The sequence below is a fragment of the Hemicordylus capensis genome, chromosome 3 (genome assembly GCF_027244095.1).
Source record: "Hemicordylus capensis ecotype Gifberg chromosome 3, rHemCap1.1.pri, whole genome shotgun sequence".
In the NCBI taxonomy this organism is placed as follows: Eukaryota; Metazoa; Chordata; class Lepidosauria; order Squamata; family Cordylidae; genus Hemicordylus; species Hemicordylus capensis.
In genome coordinates, this window is record NC_069659.1 from 99,936,112 (window position 1) to 99,953,892 (window position 17,781).

Consider the following 17,781-nt stretch of genomic DNA (forward strand, 5'->3'; position numbering starts at 1 on the left):
CAAAATACAAGGTGCTGGTTATCATCTATAAAGCCCTAAACAGCTTAGGCCCTGGGTATTTAACATAACATTTTTCACCATGAGCCCCACCACCTGTTGAGATCATCTGAAGAGGTTTGCCTGCAGTTGCCGCCAACTTGCTTGGTGGCTACTCGGGAACAGGCCTTTTCCATTGCTGCTCCTGGACTTTGGAATGCGCTCCATGTTGAAATAAGAGCCTCCCCATCTCTGGCAACTTTTTAAAAGGTGCTGGAGACACATTTATTCACCTAGGCTTTTAGTTAGATTTATGGTTTAAATGTTTAATGCTTTTAAAAATGAGTTTAATGTTAATGTTTTAATGTTTAAATGATTTTAATTGTTTAATTGATTTAGTTATTATTTTAATGGTTAATAGGTTTTAATTGGTTTTATTTGCTGTAAACCGCCCTGAGCCATTTTTGGAGGAGTGATATATAAATCAAATCAATCAATAATAAATAAATAAATACTCTAAATGACAATTTGATCTTCCAGTCTAGTCTAAATGACTAGAGACCATCTGCTTCCCAGACAACCCCCGGGGTAGGGACTGGTGTTGGCTGTCTGTTGCTGCTGCTGTTGAATGCCTGATTGCAGGAGAGGGAGTGGGTGAGACCATCTGCCAGCCCCCTGCCTGACCTGTAGGACTGTGGCCTCTGGCAGTGGTACTCTGCAGAATCAGGGCCCAGGAGTGATTCAGCACTCACTTTCCATCTGACCCAGTTGATCATCTCTGGGCTTATAAAGGGATGCTTCTTCTGGCGGCGGGCCTGCCACAAAAGGGGCGACACCGAAGGGGGTCACCCCTTTGGGGGAGCCACTTCGGGGGACAGTGAGGGTGAGGGCTAGGTTTCCTAACCTAAGAATTCACATGTGGGTGGGTATTTAATGTGGCTTCTGTTTTAATTAATCATGTGTGATTGTGTTTTAATTCTGTTTATAAATGTGTCTGAGCTTATCTGAAGATGGGGAGACAGAGCATATCCACTGATCATGGGGTGGCAATTCCGGGGAGACAGAGCGTATCCACTGATCATGGGGTGGCAATTCCGGTGGTGGTGGGCAACAGAAGAAGTAACATTGGCAGGTCATCAGGCCATTACAGAGGAGGGGGACTTGGAAACCTAATAACTGTTTCCCCTTCCGGCTGTCCTGCCAGCTCTTTGACCTTGGGGAGCAGTGCCAACCAACCTTGGAACCTCACCTTGCTCCTTTGTAATGCCAGGTCGGTCCAGAACAAATCAGAAACCATCCATGATTTATTTCTGGATGAAGGCACTGATCTGGTATGTATTACAGAGACCTGGCGGGGAGCCCAGTGTGGTGAGGAGTGGGTGAGGGGACAGTGGGAGGAGAGGTGGAGTGGCTGTGGTCTATAAGAATAACCTTTCCCTTACCAGGATCCCTGTTAAAGTATCAGACCGTATTGAATGCGTGTTCTTATGTTTGGGGATCAGGGATAGACTGGAACTTCTCTTGGTGTACTGATTGCCCTGATGCTCAACAGTTGAGTTCCTAACTGAGCTGAAAGACTTGGTCTCAGGCTTCGTGTTGGAGTCCTCCAGGCTGGGGGACTTCAATGTTTATTTTGGGACCAATTTGGGGCAGCTCAGGAGTTCATAGCGGCCATGACAACTGTGGGCCTATCTCAAGTGGTCTCAGGACCGACACACATTACTGGTCACAAGCTTGATTTGGTCTTTCACTCTGATCAGGGTGGTGTTCCGTGGGTGGGGAATCCTGTGATTCCCCCATTGTCTTGGACGGACCACCATCTGGTTAAGGTTGGACTCACAATCACTTCCCACCTTCGCAGGGATGAGGGACCTATTAGGATGGTCCACCCGAGAAGGTTATTGGATCCAATAGGATTCCAAGAAGCCTTGGAGGAATTTAGTGTTGGCTCTGCCGGTGATCCTGTTGATTCCCTGGTGGAGAATTGGAACAGCAAACTCACCGGGGCAATAGACATGATTGCTCCTAAGTGTCCTCTCCAACCCACTTCAAAACTGGCCCCTTGGTATACGGAAGTACTATGTAGGCTGAAGCGGCGAGGTAGACGACTGGAGCGCAAGTGGAGAATCGGCTTGAATCTGACAGATTGCAACGTAGAACTCATTTGACAGTCTATGCTAAGGCAATACATGTGACAAAGAAGCTATTCTTTTCTGCCCGTATTGCATACGCAAGTTCACATCTGGCAGAGTTGTTCAGGGAGGGGCTATTATGTGCCCCTCTTCCCTTGAATCAGAATATGGAACCGTCAATTACCCGCTGTGATGTGTTTAACAAATTCTTTGTGGGGAAAATCTCTCGGATTCAGGTCGACTTAGACTCCGTCTCCGCAATTACTTCAGTGTCTGATGTGGCGGTGTCTAGCAACTCCTCTTGTGTGATTGGGATGGATAAGGTCCAGTTTGTGACTGGATGTGGACAAGCTGATTAGAACGGTGCAACCTACCATCTGTTCTCTTGACTCTTGCCTGACATGGCTAATACTGTCTGTCAGGGAGGCTGTTGTAGAGGGCCTGGTAGAAATTATAAATGCTTCTCTGAGGAAGGGTAGGCTGCCTTCTTATCTGAAGGAGGCAGTCATTAGACTGCTTCTGAAGAAGCTTGCCTTGGATCCCTCAGAGTCGAGCAACTACAGGCCTGTCTCCAACCTTCCATGGCTGGGCAAGGTAATTGAGAGGATGGTGGCATCCCAGCTCCAGATAGTGCGGAAACTGATTATCTTGACCCATTTCAAACTGGCTTTCGGGCTAGCTATGGGGTGGAGACTGCCTTGGTGGGCCTGATGGATGATCTCCAATTGGGAATTGACAGAGGAGGTGTGACTCTGTTTGTCCTTTTGGACCTCTCGGTGGCTTACTATTGACCATAGTATCCTTCTGGGGCGTCTGGGGGGGTTGGGAGTGGGAGGCACTGCTTTGCAGTGGTTCCGCTCCTACCTCTCAGGCAGGTTCCAGATGGTGTCCCTTGGAGACTGCTGTTCTTCAAAATCTAAACTTTTGTATGGTGTCCCTCAGGGCTCCATATTGTCTCCGATGTTGTTTAACATCTACATGAAACTGCTGGGAGAGATAATCAGGAGATTTGGTGCAGGGTGCTATCAGTATGCTGATGACACCCAAATCTATTTCTCCATGTCAGCATCATCAAGAGAGGGCGTAACTTCCCTAAATGCCTACCTGGAGTTGGTGATGGTCTCTATGAGGGATAACAAACTGAGACTGAATCCAGATAAGACGGAGGTATTCATTGTGTGGGGTCGAAACTCAAGAAACAATTTTGATCTGTCTGTTCTGAATGGGGTCACACTTCCCCAGAAGGAGCAAGTACGCAGTCTAGGGATACTTCTGGATCTAAGCCTCTCCCTAGTGTCCCAGGTTGAGGCAGTGGCCAGAAGTGCCTTCTATCAGCTTCGGCTGATACGCCAACTGTGTATGTTTCTTGAGATTAAAGACCTCAAAACAGTGATACATCTACTGGTAACCTCCAGACTGAATTACTGCAATGTGCGCTCTATGTGGGGCCTTGAATGTAGTCCAGAAGCTACAGTTGGTCCAGAATGCGGCAGCCAGGTGGTCTCTGGATCATTTCGGAGAGACCATATTACTCCCATATTGAATTATTATTAATTATTATTATTATTATTATTATTATTATTATTATTATTATTATTATTATTATTATTATATCTATATCCCGCTCTTCCTCCAAGGAGCCCAGAGCGGTGTACTACATACTTGAGTTTCTCTTTCACAACAACCCTGTGAAGTAGGTTAGGCTGAGAGAGAAGTGACTAGCCCAGAATCACCCAGCTAGTTTTATGGCTGAATGGGTATTTGAACTCGGGTCTCCCCGGTCCTAGTCCAGCACTCTAACCACTACACCACGTATTGAAGGAGCTACACTGGCTGCCGATATGTTTCTGGGCAAAATACAAGGTGTTGGTTATAACCTCTAAGGCCCTAAACGGCTTGGACCCTGGGTATTTAAGAGAATGTCTTCTTTGTCATGAACCCCACCACTCATTGAAATCATCAGGAGAGGTCCGTCTGCAGTGCCACTGGCTCGTCTGGTGGCTATTCAGGAACGGGTCTTCTCTGCTGCTGCCCTGAGGCTTTGGAGTGTGCTCCCTAGTGAAATGGGGCTCCCCATCTCTTATAGCTTTAAAAAAGTCGTTAGACTCATCTGTTCACCCAGGCTTTTAATTAGTATTGTTTTTATGGTTTTAATGCTGTTTTAAAATATTATTTTTAAATTGTTGTAACGTTTTAAACTTTTTGTTTTTGTTTTCACTAATGTTTTACTTTTTCTGTTTTTATTTTGTTGTAAACCGCCCAGAGATGTAAATTTGGGGTGGTATAAAAATATGATAGATAAGATAGACAGACAGACAGACAGAAAACAAATGGCAACCTGTCCCCAAAATGCACATAAAATGGACACCAGTAACAACCACTGGAAGAATGCTGTGCTATGGATGGATAGGGCCAGTTGCACTCCCCCTGCTAAATAAAGAAAATCACCACTAAAAAGGTGCCTCTTTGCTCAGTTAGGAGGGGTTTCTGCATATGAAACGTATACAGAAATGAAACCATTTCTTGAATTTCAAAAATCTCTTTGTGTTCTGGACAGTTTATGACATTTTATTCATTCATTCAAATTATATGTTACATATAACTTCTGTGACTAAACAGAAGTGCAGAGAGCTCTTCATACTGGATGCTTAACCTTTTCCTCACCCATTATTTTTTGGTCCAGAATCAACCTTCAAAGCTGCTTCCTCTTCTCATGCAGAGGAAGTCCACATAGGCAGCTGCAGTAGCAATTTCTATGACTGGTGTGAGTTTTTGCTGACCACAGAAGCTGCTGCTGCCATGTGTGTTTTCATTTTTCTACAGCTAGAAGCAGCTTTCAGAACATTGTTTCATACCCAGTACAGGCAGTCTGGGAGGGTGACTATGTCCTGTGGGACACAACTTTCATCCCATCAATTTTACTCAGTCGGTCTTGAGAGGAAGTTATTATTGCCTCCTTCCTCTCCACCCCCAAAGCTAGTTCTTAGGTGGTGAGGACAGTGAATCTTAAGTCTGACACATCCTCTTACCCCTAACCCAGGTTCTAGATTGAGAAGAGGCAGGAGGGAGGCAACCATTATCTTGCTCCCTCTCCGTACTAGTTCCTGAGTTTGGAGAAGAGCTGTGCATCATTAATGTTTTACTTGGCCTTATGCCATTTCAGAAACTTGACATGTTGCCTTCTCACTGCCCTATGTCAGTTCCTAGACTGAGAGGAGTCAGTCTGTCTGAATCATTGCTAGATGATGACAAAGGCTTAAGCTCAGGAAACTGTCTTTTATTTTTGTAAATAAAAGCTATATAGATATATAGACTAGCTAAAAGCTTGGCATATTTGATCGGTGGATGCAGGGCAGGTGGGATCCTGAGTTAGTTAAAGTCCTTTCCCCAGTCTCACTCCTTTATTTATTATTTATTTATTTGCCTTCCCATCCATTATTGAAGCCTTTGCTTTCGGCAGAACAAGGGGCAAAGCCATGGTTACTTTGGCAAATTTACTTCGGATAGTGCCTCTGTTTTTCCAAACTAAACATGGACTCCATGAGGAGGAGCAGAGGTACATCTAGGTAATTTTGGAGCCTGGACTTAAAGGCCTTTGGAGACCCCGCCCCCGCTGCAAGTTAAACATCATTTTTTAACACGTAGGTTCTTGAGGGCACAAACCACACCACCCAGGACAGACTAAAGGGGATCTGGGGGTCCCCAGGGGGTGTGGAGGCCCTGGACCTCGCCCCGAAGTCCAGGGGTTAGCGCGCCTCTCAGGAGGAGGTAAGGGTACTTCTCCCTCAGCCTACAATCAGAATACAGTTCTTTATCTGGTTCTACTGGATACTTTCCTGTGATACCCCACCCCACAGAACCCAGTTCCTAGTTTTTTAATATAAAAGAGGAAGCATGTTGATCTGGATCGTAATCCGTTACAGCCATAAGAATGGGTCCCACACCTGTGCGGGGCCATTTGGGTAGAATTGACTAGCTCTTCGAAGTGCTTAGCCCCACCCTTTGTACGTGGTGCATCTCTTCAGTTTGGGCAGGCTAGCGTTTTCTCTGCAGTTCATTTCTGACTGCCATTGTGTCAGTACCTTAGACACAGAGCTCCTCGGAACGGAACAATTCTTTCTGTGAGAAAAGAGTTTAAAATAGGTTATTTCTTAACTTATTTCAATCTCGGGCTAGACCTAACAATTCTTACCTCTAAACTTTTCAGTTTGGTGAAACGATAACTTGATTTCTTGGTTATGACATATGGACTGGACTCGGACTTGAACTTTCATTTGCGTGTATTTAAATCTCTTATTTCCCACTATGAGTAAAAAGAAATTTTTAAAACATTGCATTCACTGCAATGCAAAACTTCTGCCAGCAGACAATCACGAATTATTTTTACTTTGTCTGGGGGAAGCACATAATACCTCTACATGAAAAATTTGCTTTAACTTTCTTGCACCAGATGAGAAAAAAACAGATCACTGCAACTAAGGGAGGTTCTTTATGACAAAGCATTTTGTCCTGGGACTCCGATGCCAGCATCCCCTATGCCCTCGACATCGAGCTCAGTGTCAAAGTCTGTCTCGAGCACGGTGCCAAAGCCGGTGTCAAGGACTGCCGCAACGCAGTCTAAATTCTCGACCCGGACTTCTACGACTACTCCATCAACATGTTCAAGGCACCAAAGCCACCTTCGGAATTGAGTCATCAGAAGAAACATAAGTCTTGAAATTGAAATTCCAATGTGGAGGGAGCACCTCCACATAAGAAACACTGGGAAAAGATCTCTAAAACCACCTCTGAGGCTGCATCCCGTGCTACTCCTTCCCCTATGACACTTCAGTCAATTTCTGAGACACCTCGGACTCGTCCTGCATCCCTTGGTGTTTTTATTGTGGGACCAATCCATGCCAAGATTTACTCTTGACATCAGGAGCATTCTCTTTTGCCAGCTTCGAAACCGAAACAGCAACGCAAACGGCTCTCCAGTCTTCCCATCCATCTCTAGTTTCGTTCAGTTTTTATGTTTGAGGAAGGTGATATGGAGGCTAATCTGGGTCTGGGCGATGCCTAAAAACTGTTGAATTTGTTGGACTCTGGCGCAAGTACTCCATTGAGTGCCACCTTCTCTGGATTTCTGAGCCATGGACTCAATACCAACAATTATGGCATGTCTCTTATCAATGCCAAAAACTACAGGTGCTTCACTGTCTTCGGATTTTCAACCTTTCAGTCAATGACAAGTCAACACTCAACACCACAACCTACCAGCCCACACATCTGGAGGGCAGCCAGAGAATAAGCAACTTCACAAGGTTTAATTTCCAGGAGCGGAGTGGGAGACGCTACATGGTTCTGTTCCTCTGGTCTACCTTCCGACTATCAGGACTACAAGCTTTGGAAGGCTTGATGTAGACTGTCAGCATCAATGGTTCCAACCACCACTCAGATTACTCCTCCTCCGGAGTTGCCTAACCTGATCACATCACTACTATTGACATCGACACAAATCACCCCAATACCCACTCTGGTTATGGCTTCGACATTGGTACCGATGCAGCCAATTTTGCAAACCTGCATCTCCACCCAAACTATAGAGATACCTCGAGCTCGACCTCTCAAGAATCAACCAACGCAGACCACACTTGATATGACTTCCTCCACCACTCAAACGGTTCCCAAGAAGAAAGTCCCTGCTTCTACAGCACCTCGCACCGTGGTGGTGACGGACAATTATGAATCTGATTCTTCTGCTTCGACCACGAGTTCATCTGATCACCCTGACAATCCGCCCCGCAAGGTAGTGCCCTCAGACAAGGTTTCACCTAATGAAGAGATGTGTTTGTATCATTGTCAAATCTCTGAAATGGCACTGGCTCTAGAGTTAGAGCTAAAGAAGCAAGACCTTGATGTAGAAGACCCAGTTTATAAGTTCCTCAGCTTCAACTCAACCAGTACAGCTTCAACCCAACCAGTACAAATCCCCTTCTGCCAATTATTTCTACAGCTCTCAAATCCGCATGGCAAACTTTGCAAACTTCAGCTCCAACCTCAAAACGGCTGGAGAATCTATACAGAATCCAAGAGAATGAGAATGATTTCCTCTTGAAGCATCCTTCCCCCAACTCAATTGTAATAGATTGTGCTTCTTCTTCTAAATATGGCAGACAGCACACTACTCCAGGTGATAAAGGAGGACGCAAGTTAGATGTCTTAGGACATAAGATGTATTCAACAGCTTGTCTGGCAGTTAAAATCACCAATTATACAGCTTGCTTTGCAAAATACACACACTCCCTTTGGGATGGTATTTTCCATGAGCAGCCTGACCTTTTGCCTGAAGAGTTCTTGGCTAAATTTAATGATATACACTCTAAAGTTACTCTACTCACATGCCAGCAGTGGAAACAGAGTCCCAGACTCTGGCAGGGGCTATAACACTGAGAAGACATGGCTGGCTACGGTCAGCTGCACTTCAACCCGCCATGAGGGACAGGGTTGAGAACTTGCCCTTCGATGGGAAGGGCCTCTTTTGTGAAACAATGGATGCCACAGTGGAATCCATTAAAGTTAAAGTCAACTGCAAAAACATTTTCAACGTAGACTCAATCATTTACACCAAAATACCACCAATATAACCGACGGCAATACTGAGGTTACAAGTAAACTGACAGAAGGAACTTCCGTAAGACTTTTCAGTGTTTCGGAAGAAAACCTTTTAATCAGAAGTTTCTCAAGCTCAACGCACTAAACCAGCTGACTCCAACAAGCAGCACCTTTGATTGGATGGCCAGTCCACTCATTTGCTTTGTTCAAGAGTCTCAACCATCAAACCTATTCCTAAATTCCATCTTAGCCACCTCCAGCATCAGGCTGGCAAGTCATGTCTTCGCATGGCACAACATAACATCAGACCGGTGGGTCCTCCGCATACTCCAAACGGGTTATGCCATCGAGTTCAAGACCCTACCGGCGTTCAGTGGGATCAAATATATGCCCAAATCACCATAATTGATGGTCAGTGTTCAAATTATCTTGGACAAGGGGGCGATATTGTCCATTCAGTGGACAGATCAGTGGCGGGGCTTTTACTCTTGCTACTTCCAAGTTCCCAAACGAGATGAGGGACTGAGACCGATAATGGACGTACAGTGGTTGAACCTGCGATGTGGACATGCGCAAGATTCGCATGGTGATGCTACAGAGCATCCTTCCTCTTCTCCACGGGGAGGAATGCTTCACAACATTGGATCTCTGGTATGTGTACTCCCACATTGGGATCCAGCCCAACCACAGGCAATACCTGAGATTCACAGTGGATCATCACATCTTTCAATACAATGTCCAAATATTTGGGTTGGCAACGGTACCCCGTGTATTTACGAAGTGCATGGCTGTCATCATCGCTCACCTTCGAGTGCAAGGCATAACCTACCTCACAGGGTTGTTGTGAGGAGAAACATAACTATGTACCCCGCTATGGGCTCCTTGGAGGAATAGCGGAATATAAATGTAAAAATAAATAAATTAAATAAATAACCATTTTCTTCTTTGTGGACGACTGGCTATTGACAGGCAGACAAAGAAGCGAGTTAGCTTTGTAGGTCTCAGTAGTCCTGAATTTACTCATACTGGGCATTCAGGTCAACTGGTTGAAGTCCAGGTTGGAGCCAACCAAACGCATGGATTACATAGGGGCAGTCCTTGATACAGAGCTTCAAAAGGCATTCCTGCCCGAGGAGCGCTTTCTTCGCATCAAAGCACTAGTAACGCAACATCATATACAGGCCAACCCACACAAAGAGCCCACAAAATTCAGCAGTTGCTGGGACTCATTACATCATGCAACTCCACTGTGCACTTCGCCAGCTACGTCTTCGACATCTCCAACTTTGGTTTCTCTCCGTATTTTATCCAAATGCAGACAGCGCATGGATGCTACTGACAATTCCACCACCAGTCCTTGCATCCCTACAATGGTGGACAAAGCAGAACAACCTGCTTTTCCATGGTCCGCTTCTAGGTACCCCAACCTTTGGCATGGCTGACAACGGACACGTACTTACAGGGCTGGGGAGCCCATTGTGAGGATCTGCAGGCTCAAGGTCTGTGGCCTCCAAGCCAATGCCAGATGCACATCAAGAGGAGATGCTTTCCAATTCAATTGGGATTGGAGGTTTCTGTACATTTTCCATCTTTCCCCATTGTTAAACAGGGTGCTAGCAAAAATCCTTCAAGAATATGCAGACTGCATCTTGATTGCTCCATGGTGGCCTCGGCAGCCATGGTTTCAAAAGGCACTCAGACTGTTGAGGGGTCGCCAAAGGAATCTGCCCCAACATGAAAACCTTCTCCTACAAGAAAGGAGAAGGCTATTCCATCTTGACCTAAACACTCTGAACTTGAACGCATGGAGGATAGGCTCTTGACTGACATTCTCCTAAACAACCAAAAGAAATCCACTAGAGTAAACTATAACAGCAAGTGGAGATGGTTCAGACACTATGCTCAGGAATGCAGATTCCTACCTTGCGCCACTACTTGAACAGTTCTGTATGGAGGAGTGGGCAAATATTGCTCCGTCTAGATGTGCAAGGTTGATAGAGAAGTATCCCAACAGACTCAAGGCTGTTATTAAAGCAAAAGGTGGTTCAACAAAATATTGACATTGGGGGGGTGATCCTTTTTCAATCTCAGTAATTCTTGTTTTTTATTTCTGACACTTTTTCTGGACTGTAATTGTGATGTTTTTCAGTTGGATGTTATAGGTTGCATTGGATAAGTACAGCTGGTGAAGGGAATTTTCTTTGTGTTTTCATTTCAGGATGTAAGGGAACCAGAATTTAAGGTCTATCAAAGGGGGTGATTCTTTCCTATACCCACTGTATACGAACATTAAACGGGCATTTGAGGTTAAGCCCTTGGCTCACCTTGGCAGGTCAGATCATGTGTCCCTGCTTTTGACACCAGCATACATACCTCTCAGAAAGCAAGCCCCGATATCAACACGTACTGTTATAGTGTGGCCTGAGGGAGCCTCTCAACAGCTGCAGGACTGTTTTCAGGAGACTGATTGGAATGTGTTTGACAATCATATTCTGGAGATCCACACATCAACGGTCCTGGATTATATTAAATTTTGTACAGCCAACGTCCCAGGGAAAAGTATGTGAAGATGTATCCAAATAGGAAGCTCTGGATGACGGGGGAATTTCGGAGGCTGTTGAAGGCCAGAAACTTTGCTTTTAGAACTGGAGATCGAGCATTGTATAGTATAGAAAGGGCAAATTTGAAGAGGGGTATTAAGAAGGCAAAAGCTGAGTATAAAGGGAAAATTGAGAATTATATGAGCAGCCATGACACTAGACAAATGTGGCAGGGGGTTCAGCAACTTATTGGCTATAAATCTAACAATCCATCAACTGTAGAGAGTAGTGCCTCCCTGGTGGGGGAGCTGAATACCTTTTTGCCCGGTTTGAGGCAACACCGGCAGTGGTTCCAGGAGTGCTGCTGGAGTCACTGATCTTACTCCCCGAGGAAAATGTTGTTAGAGTGGAAAATGCTGTTAAAATGGAAGAGGGGGAAGTGAGGCGGGTACTAAAGGAAATAAATGTGAGGAAGGCTATGGGCCCTGATGGCGTGGCTGGTAGGGTGCTGAGAGATTGCTCGGAACAACTGGCAGAAGTTTTTACGAAGATTTTCAATCGATCTCTGGCCCAAGCCACTGTTCCATCTTGTCTGAAATCCTCTACTCTCGTACCTCTGCCAAAAAAATCTAATATAGATAGCCTGAATGACTTTCGACCTGTGGCGCTTACACCCATCATAATGAAATGCTTTGAGAAATTGGTGCGGAATCGTATTATGGCTTGTTTGCCAGATGGATTTGATTCTTATCAATTTGCATATACGAAGAAGAGATCCACGGAGGATGCTGTGGCTATGGCCTTACATACTGTCCTGACCCATTTGGAGAAACAAGGGAATTATGCAAGACTGCTTTTTGTAGACTTTAGCTCTGCATTTAATACTATTCTCCCACATAGATTGGTGCCGAAATTATTGGACCTGGGGCTTCCACCGTGCTTATGCAGGTGGATACTGAATTTTCTATCAGATCGTTCTCAATGGATCAGGATGGGCTCTCATGTCCCGATGGATCTCAGTATAAATACAGGGACGCCGCAGGGGTGCGTGTTGAATCCACTTTTGTACACGCTTTACACATACGATTGTGTTCCCAATTACCTCAGCAATAGGATTATTAAGTTTGCAGACGACACAACTGTGGTTGGTCTGATTACTGCTGGAGAAGGGGAGTCGGCCTATAGGAAGGAGGTGGAGAGGCTGACAGAGTGGTGTAGGGAGAATAACTTATTCCTCAGTTTAAAGAAAACAAAGGAGATCATTGTGGATTTCAGGAAATGCAAATTGGATTTCCAGCCACTCATTATTGAAGGGATTTGTGTGGAACGGGTTTCGGTGTTTAGATTTCTAGGAATAGAGCTGAGAGATGACCTGACATGGGGAGCAAACACCAAAGATCTGGTGAAGAGAGCACAGCAGAGATTATACTTCTTGAGAGTTCTCCGGAGGACTAATCTCTCAAGTAATCTATTGTTGGTGTTTTATCGCTGTGCTATAGAGAGTGTGTTGACTTATGGGATCTGTGTGTGGTTTGGGAGTTGTACAGCCAGAGAAAGAACACTGCTGTCCAAGGTTGTTAAGACTGTGGAGAAATAATTGGGTGTACTCTTCCTACCTTAGATCAAATTTATGCCACTAGGTGTTATAATAAAGCTGTAGAGATAGCGCAGGATCCCACGCACCCTGGAAATGATCTTTTTCAGCTTCTGCCTTCGAGAAGGAGGTATAGGGTCTTAAAGACCAGGACCAGCCGCTTGAGGAGTAGCTTCTACCCAAAAGCGGTCTCAGCTTTGAACTCAGCAAAACACAGCTTCTGAGGGGTTTTTTGTATTTAGTTTTTAGAGTTTTTTAGTGGGTTGATGGGAGGGGGGCGTATGGATATATGTTTAGATTATTCTTGTTAGGTCCTGTAGTAGTGGTTGTAGATTCTTTTCAATCTCGTTGTTCTGCACAGGACAGTGACAATAAAGATTTATCTATCTATCTATCTATCTATCTATAACATTTACCCACCGATCTGGCAGCTCACTGATCAATGGAGCCTCTCTCTCATTCTCTCAGCCCTGACAGAATCTCCATTTGAGCTTATGGCTACGGCATCTCCTAAATTGGTGACACTGCCATTACATATGCACGCCATGTCAGCAAATTAAATGCTTTATGGATAGATCTTGCTTATGCTAAATTTTATGAGGATAAATTAGTGCTATGCATGGATCCTGAATTCAGGTCTAAAATAGTCACTTCCACATCAATAGTGACATCATCTTACCTAACTTCTTCTGGAATCCCACAACACCTCTCAACTCACTGCATTCCCTGGACATGAGACGTGCTCTCCCTTCTCTAAACTGACGAAGCCCTCCAAGAAGAAAAAATTACTCTTTGTAAGTTACAAAGGTAATGTGAGAGGTTACCAAATATCAAGACAGAGACTCTCCCACTGGATTGTGAAGTTGATCTTAGCTTATAAGCATCTGAAAGTGGACCCTCCTAAAACCATATGGGCCCATTCTACTAGAGCTTATGCTACTTCTGCTGCCTGTATAGCAGGAATCAGTCTCAGAGACATCTGCACTACAGCCACCTGGTCCTTTGAGCATAACTTTGTCAAACATTACACTTTGGACCTTCACTCTCCAGCTCAGGCCTACTTTGGGTGGGGTGTGCTGAAAAGGGTCTTACCTTAAGTATACTACCACTGCCTCCAGATTGACAGCTTGTTAGTCACCCATTCTTATGGCTGCAATGGATCATGATCCAGATAAAAAGGTTGCTCACCTGGAACCAGTGATCTGGTAGTGATCCGTTGCCGTCATAAGATCCTTCCACAAAGTGACAACGTGTACGGTATGTCTGCAGAGTGAAGAAGACACTGCTTACCTTGTGGAGATGTACACTGCTGCAATACGACGTTTGGATCCCAACGTCAGTCCTCCAGGAACTGAGGAGAAAACGCTAACCCGCCAAAACTGAAGAGACGCACCATGTGTTAGGGGTGGGGCTAAACACTTTGAGGAGCTAGCCAATTATGCCCGAATGGTCCCGCGCAGGGGCAGCTCATTCTTATGACTGCAACAGATCACTACCAGATCATTGGTTACAGGAGAGCAACATGTTTTTGCCTGCCATCCAAACTGGAGTTAACTTTTGGAGGGGGATGGAGTGGCATTGTTTCTCACCTGGGTCTCTGGTAATGGTGACAGGGCCACCCAGTGTCAGGGGTGGTTATTCGGTTTCATTATGGGAATGAATCCTAACTGCCTCTCCCCTGCTCTTGGTTGTGTTTCTTGGTCATGTTAGAATGTACAGAATGTTGGAAGTATGATATAGAATGTTGGGTACTGGCAAATAGAAAAGACCTACTTAATTTTACAATATTGTAGGTAAGTTACATAGATATTGATTAATTGATTGATTATTCAACTTATAAACTGCCTTTCATAAAACATATCTCAAGGTGCTTTTCAAAAGTTAATACAATAAAATTCCATAAAATCACATTAAAATTCTAAAGATACTCTGAGTATCATCAATACTCTGAATATTAACTGATTAAAATCAGTTAAAAATATAAAAACACCAAAAAGCAACAGTGCTAAATAAATATATGCATCTTGACATTAGCTCGGAGCTCTTCTGGAGCCCGAGCCACTCCCTGTGTGCCTGACGTCACGTGCACGGGACATCGCTAGAGGGACCACCTGCACATGAGATAAGACCTTTCCAAGTGGCTGTCCCTTCCCTCTGGATCTCCCTGCTCTTCAGGTGTGCTTCAGCAGCTGGCAAAACCCACCTTTTCTGTTTGGTTTTCTCTACATTTGTTCATGTTTGATTTAGTCTTTCTTCCAGAATTGTTGCCTGGTTGAGAATTGTAACAACTTGCTCACCAGGGCAGTATTTATTTTATTTTTTATTTTATTTTTGCATTTATATACCGCCTTTCGTTAAAAAGATAACCCCAAGGCGGTTTGAGATAACCCCAAGACCTACAGTAGACACGACTGCTCCTAAGCGTCCCCTCCGACCTACTTCAAAATTGGCCCCTTGGTATATGTAAGATCTACGGGGGCTGAAGCAGCAAGATAGGCGACGGGAGTGCAAGTGGAGAACGACTCGACTCAAATCCGACAGATTACAACATAGAGCACACTTAAAGATCTATGCTCAGGCAATACGTGTGGCAAAGAAGCAGTTCTTTTCTGCCTGTATTGCTTCTGCGAGTTCACGTCTGGCGGAGTTGTTCAGGGTTGTGAGGGGGCTAGTATCTGCCCCCCCGAACAAGTATTTGGAAGCATCAGTCACCCACTGTGATGTGTTTAATGAATTTTTCGCAGACAAAATCTCTCGGATTTGGGCCGACCTAGATGGAGACTCCACAATTAATTTGATGTCTGAACTGGAGGTGTCCAACAATTCCTCTTATACCATTCAGCTGGATCAATTTCAGTTTGTGACTCCTGAAGATGTGGACAAGCTGCTTGGAGCAGTGAGGCCTACCACTTGTCCTCTTGATCCTTGTCCAAGATGGCTTGTTCTATCTAGCAGGGAGGCTGTTGTAAGCGGCCTGGTAGAAATCATAAATTCTTCTCTGAGGGAAGGCAGGATGCCTCCTTGTCTTGAGGCAATTATTAGACCTCTTCTAAAGAAGCCTGCATTAGGTCCCTCAGAGTTGAGCAATTATAGGCCTGTCACCAATCTCCTGTGGCTGGGCAAGATAATTGAGAGGGTGGTGGCCTCTCAGCTCCAGGCAGTCTTGGAGGAAACTGATTATCTAGACCCATTTCAAACTGGTTTTGGGGCGGGCTGTGGGGTGGAAACTGCCTTGGTGGGCCTGATGGAAGATCTCCAATTGGGAATTTACAGAGGAAGTGTGACTCTGTTGGTCCTTTTGGACCTCTCAGCGGCTTTCGATACTATCGACCATAGTATCCTTCTGGAGCATCTGAGGGAGTTGGGGAGGGAGGCACTGTTTTACAGTGGTTCCGCTCCTATCTCTGGGACAGGTTCCAGATGGTGTGGATTGGAGATTGTTGCTCTTCAAAATCTGAGCTTAAGTATGGTGTCCCTCAAGGCTCCATACTCTCTCCAATGCTTTTTAACATCTACATGAAACTGCTGAGAGAGATCATCGGGGGATTTGGACCTGGGTGTTACCAGTATGCTGATGACACCAAGATCTACTTCTCCATGTCAACTTCTTCAGGTGATGGCATATCTTCCCTAAATGCCTGCTTGGAAGCAGTAATAGGCTGGATGAGGGAGAATAAACTGAAGCTGAATCCAGATAAGACGAAGGTACTTATTGTGCAGGGTCTGAACTCCAGAGATGATTTTGATCTACCTGTTCTGGATGGGGTCACACTTCCCCAAAAGGAACAGGTTCGTAGTCTGGGAGTACTTCTGGATCCACACCTCTCCTTTGTTTCTCAGGTTGAGGCAGTAGCCACGGGTGCTTTCTATCAGCTTCGGCTGATACGCCAGCTGTCTGTTTCTCGAGATCAGTGACCTCAAAACAGTGGTACATTTGTTGGTAACCTCCAGACTGGACTTCTGTAATGCGCTCTACGTGGGGTTGCCTTTGTACATAGTCCAGAAACTTCAGTTGGTTCAGAATGCGGCAGCCAGGTTGGTCTCTGGGTCATCTCAGAGAGACCACATTACTCCTTTGCTGATGGAGTTACACTGGCTGCCGATAGGTTTCCGGGCAAAATACAAAGTGCTAGTTATAACTTATAAAGCCCTAAACGGCTTAGGTCCTGGGTATTTAAGAAAGCGTCTTCTTCACTACGAGCCCCACTGCCCATTGAGGTCATCTGAGGAGGTCCGTCTCAAGTTACCGCCAACTCGTTTGGTGGTCACACAGTGACCGGCCTTCTCGGCTGCTGCCCCAAGATTGTGGAATGTGCTCCCTGCTGAGTTACGATACTCCCCATCTCTGGCTATTTTTAAAAAACATTTGAAAACCCTTTTTTTTAATCAAAGCCATCTCAGGTTTTTAATTTAAAAATATTGTTTGTTTTATGGTTTTTAAATTATTGTATTGTTTTTAACTTTTATATGTGTTATACGTTTAACTGTTTTAACTTTTATATGTTTTTTAATTGTTGTTAGCCATCCAGGGATGTAAGTTTGGGCAGGGTATAAATTTAATAAATAAATAAAATAAACTCCCTTCCCCTTCAGATTCGTTTATCTCCTTCCTTATTGATTTTTAAATCTCTATTGAAGACTTTTCTTTTTCACCAGGCTTTTGCCCTGTAGTTTACCTATTTGGTTTTTTCTTTTTTGTTAGTTACTTTAGTTTTTAATTTAGAATGTAATTTTAATGCTGTCTTACTTTGCATATTTTTGTACACCGCCCAGAGTCTTCGGAGTGGGCGGTATAGTAAATGTTTCTAATAAATAAATAAATAAATAAATTAGTGCTTATTTACCAAAAAGTAGACAACTAATATGCTAACATTTTAGTATGAGTTATTATCGTATAATAGTTCTGGGTTTTTTAAAATCAAAATTTGTATTCCTACACTTCTGA

General features: G+C 44.5%; 1 protein-coding gene across 27 annotated transcripts in view; it reads left to right on the forward strand.

Moving 5' to 3' along the window:
• Positions 1–17,781, forward strand: part of CASK (calcium/calmodulin dependent serine protein kinase) — a 402,451-nt gene that overhangs the window by 187,266 nt on the left and 197,404 nt on the right. The window lies entirely within an intron of this gene.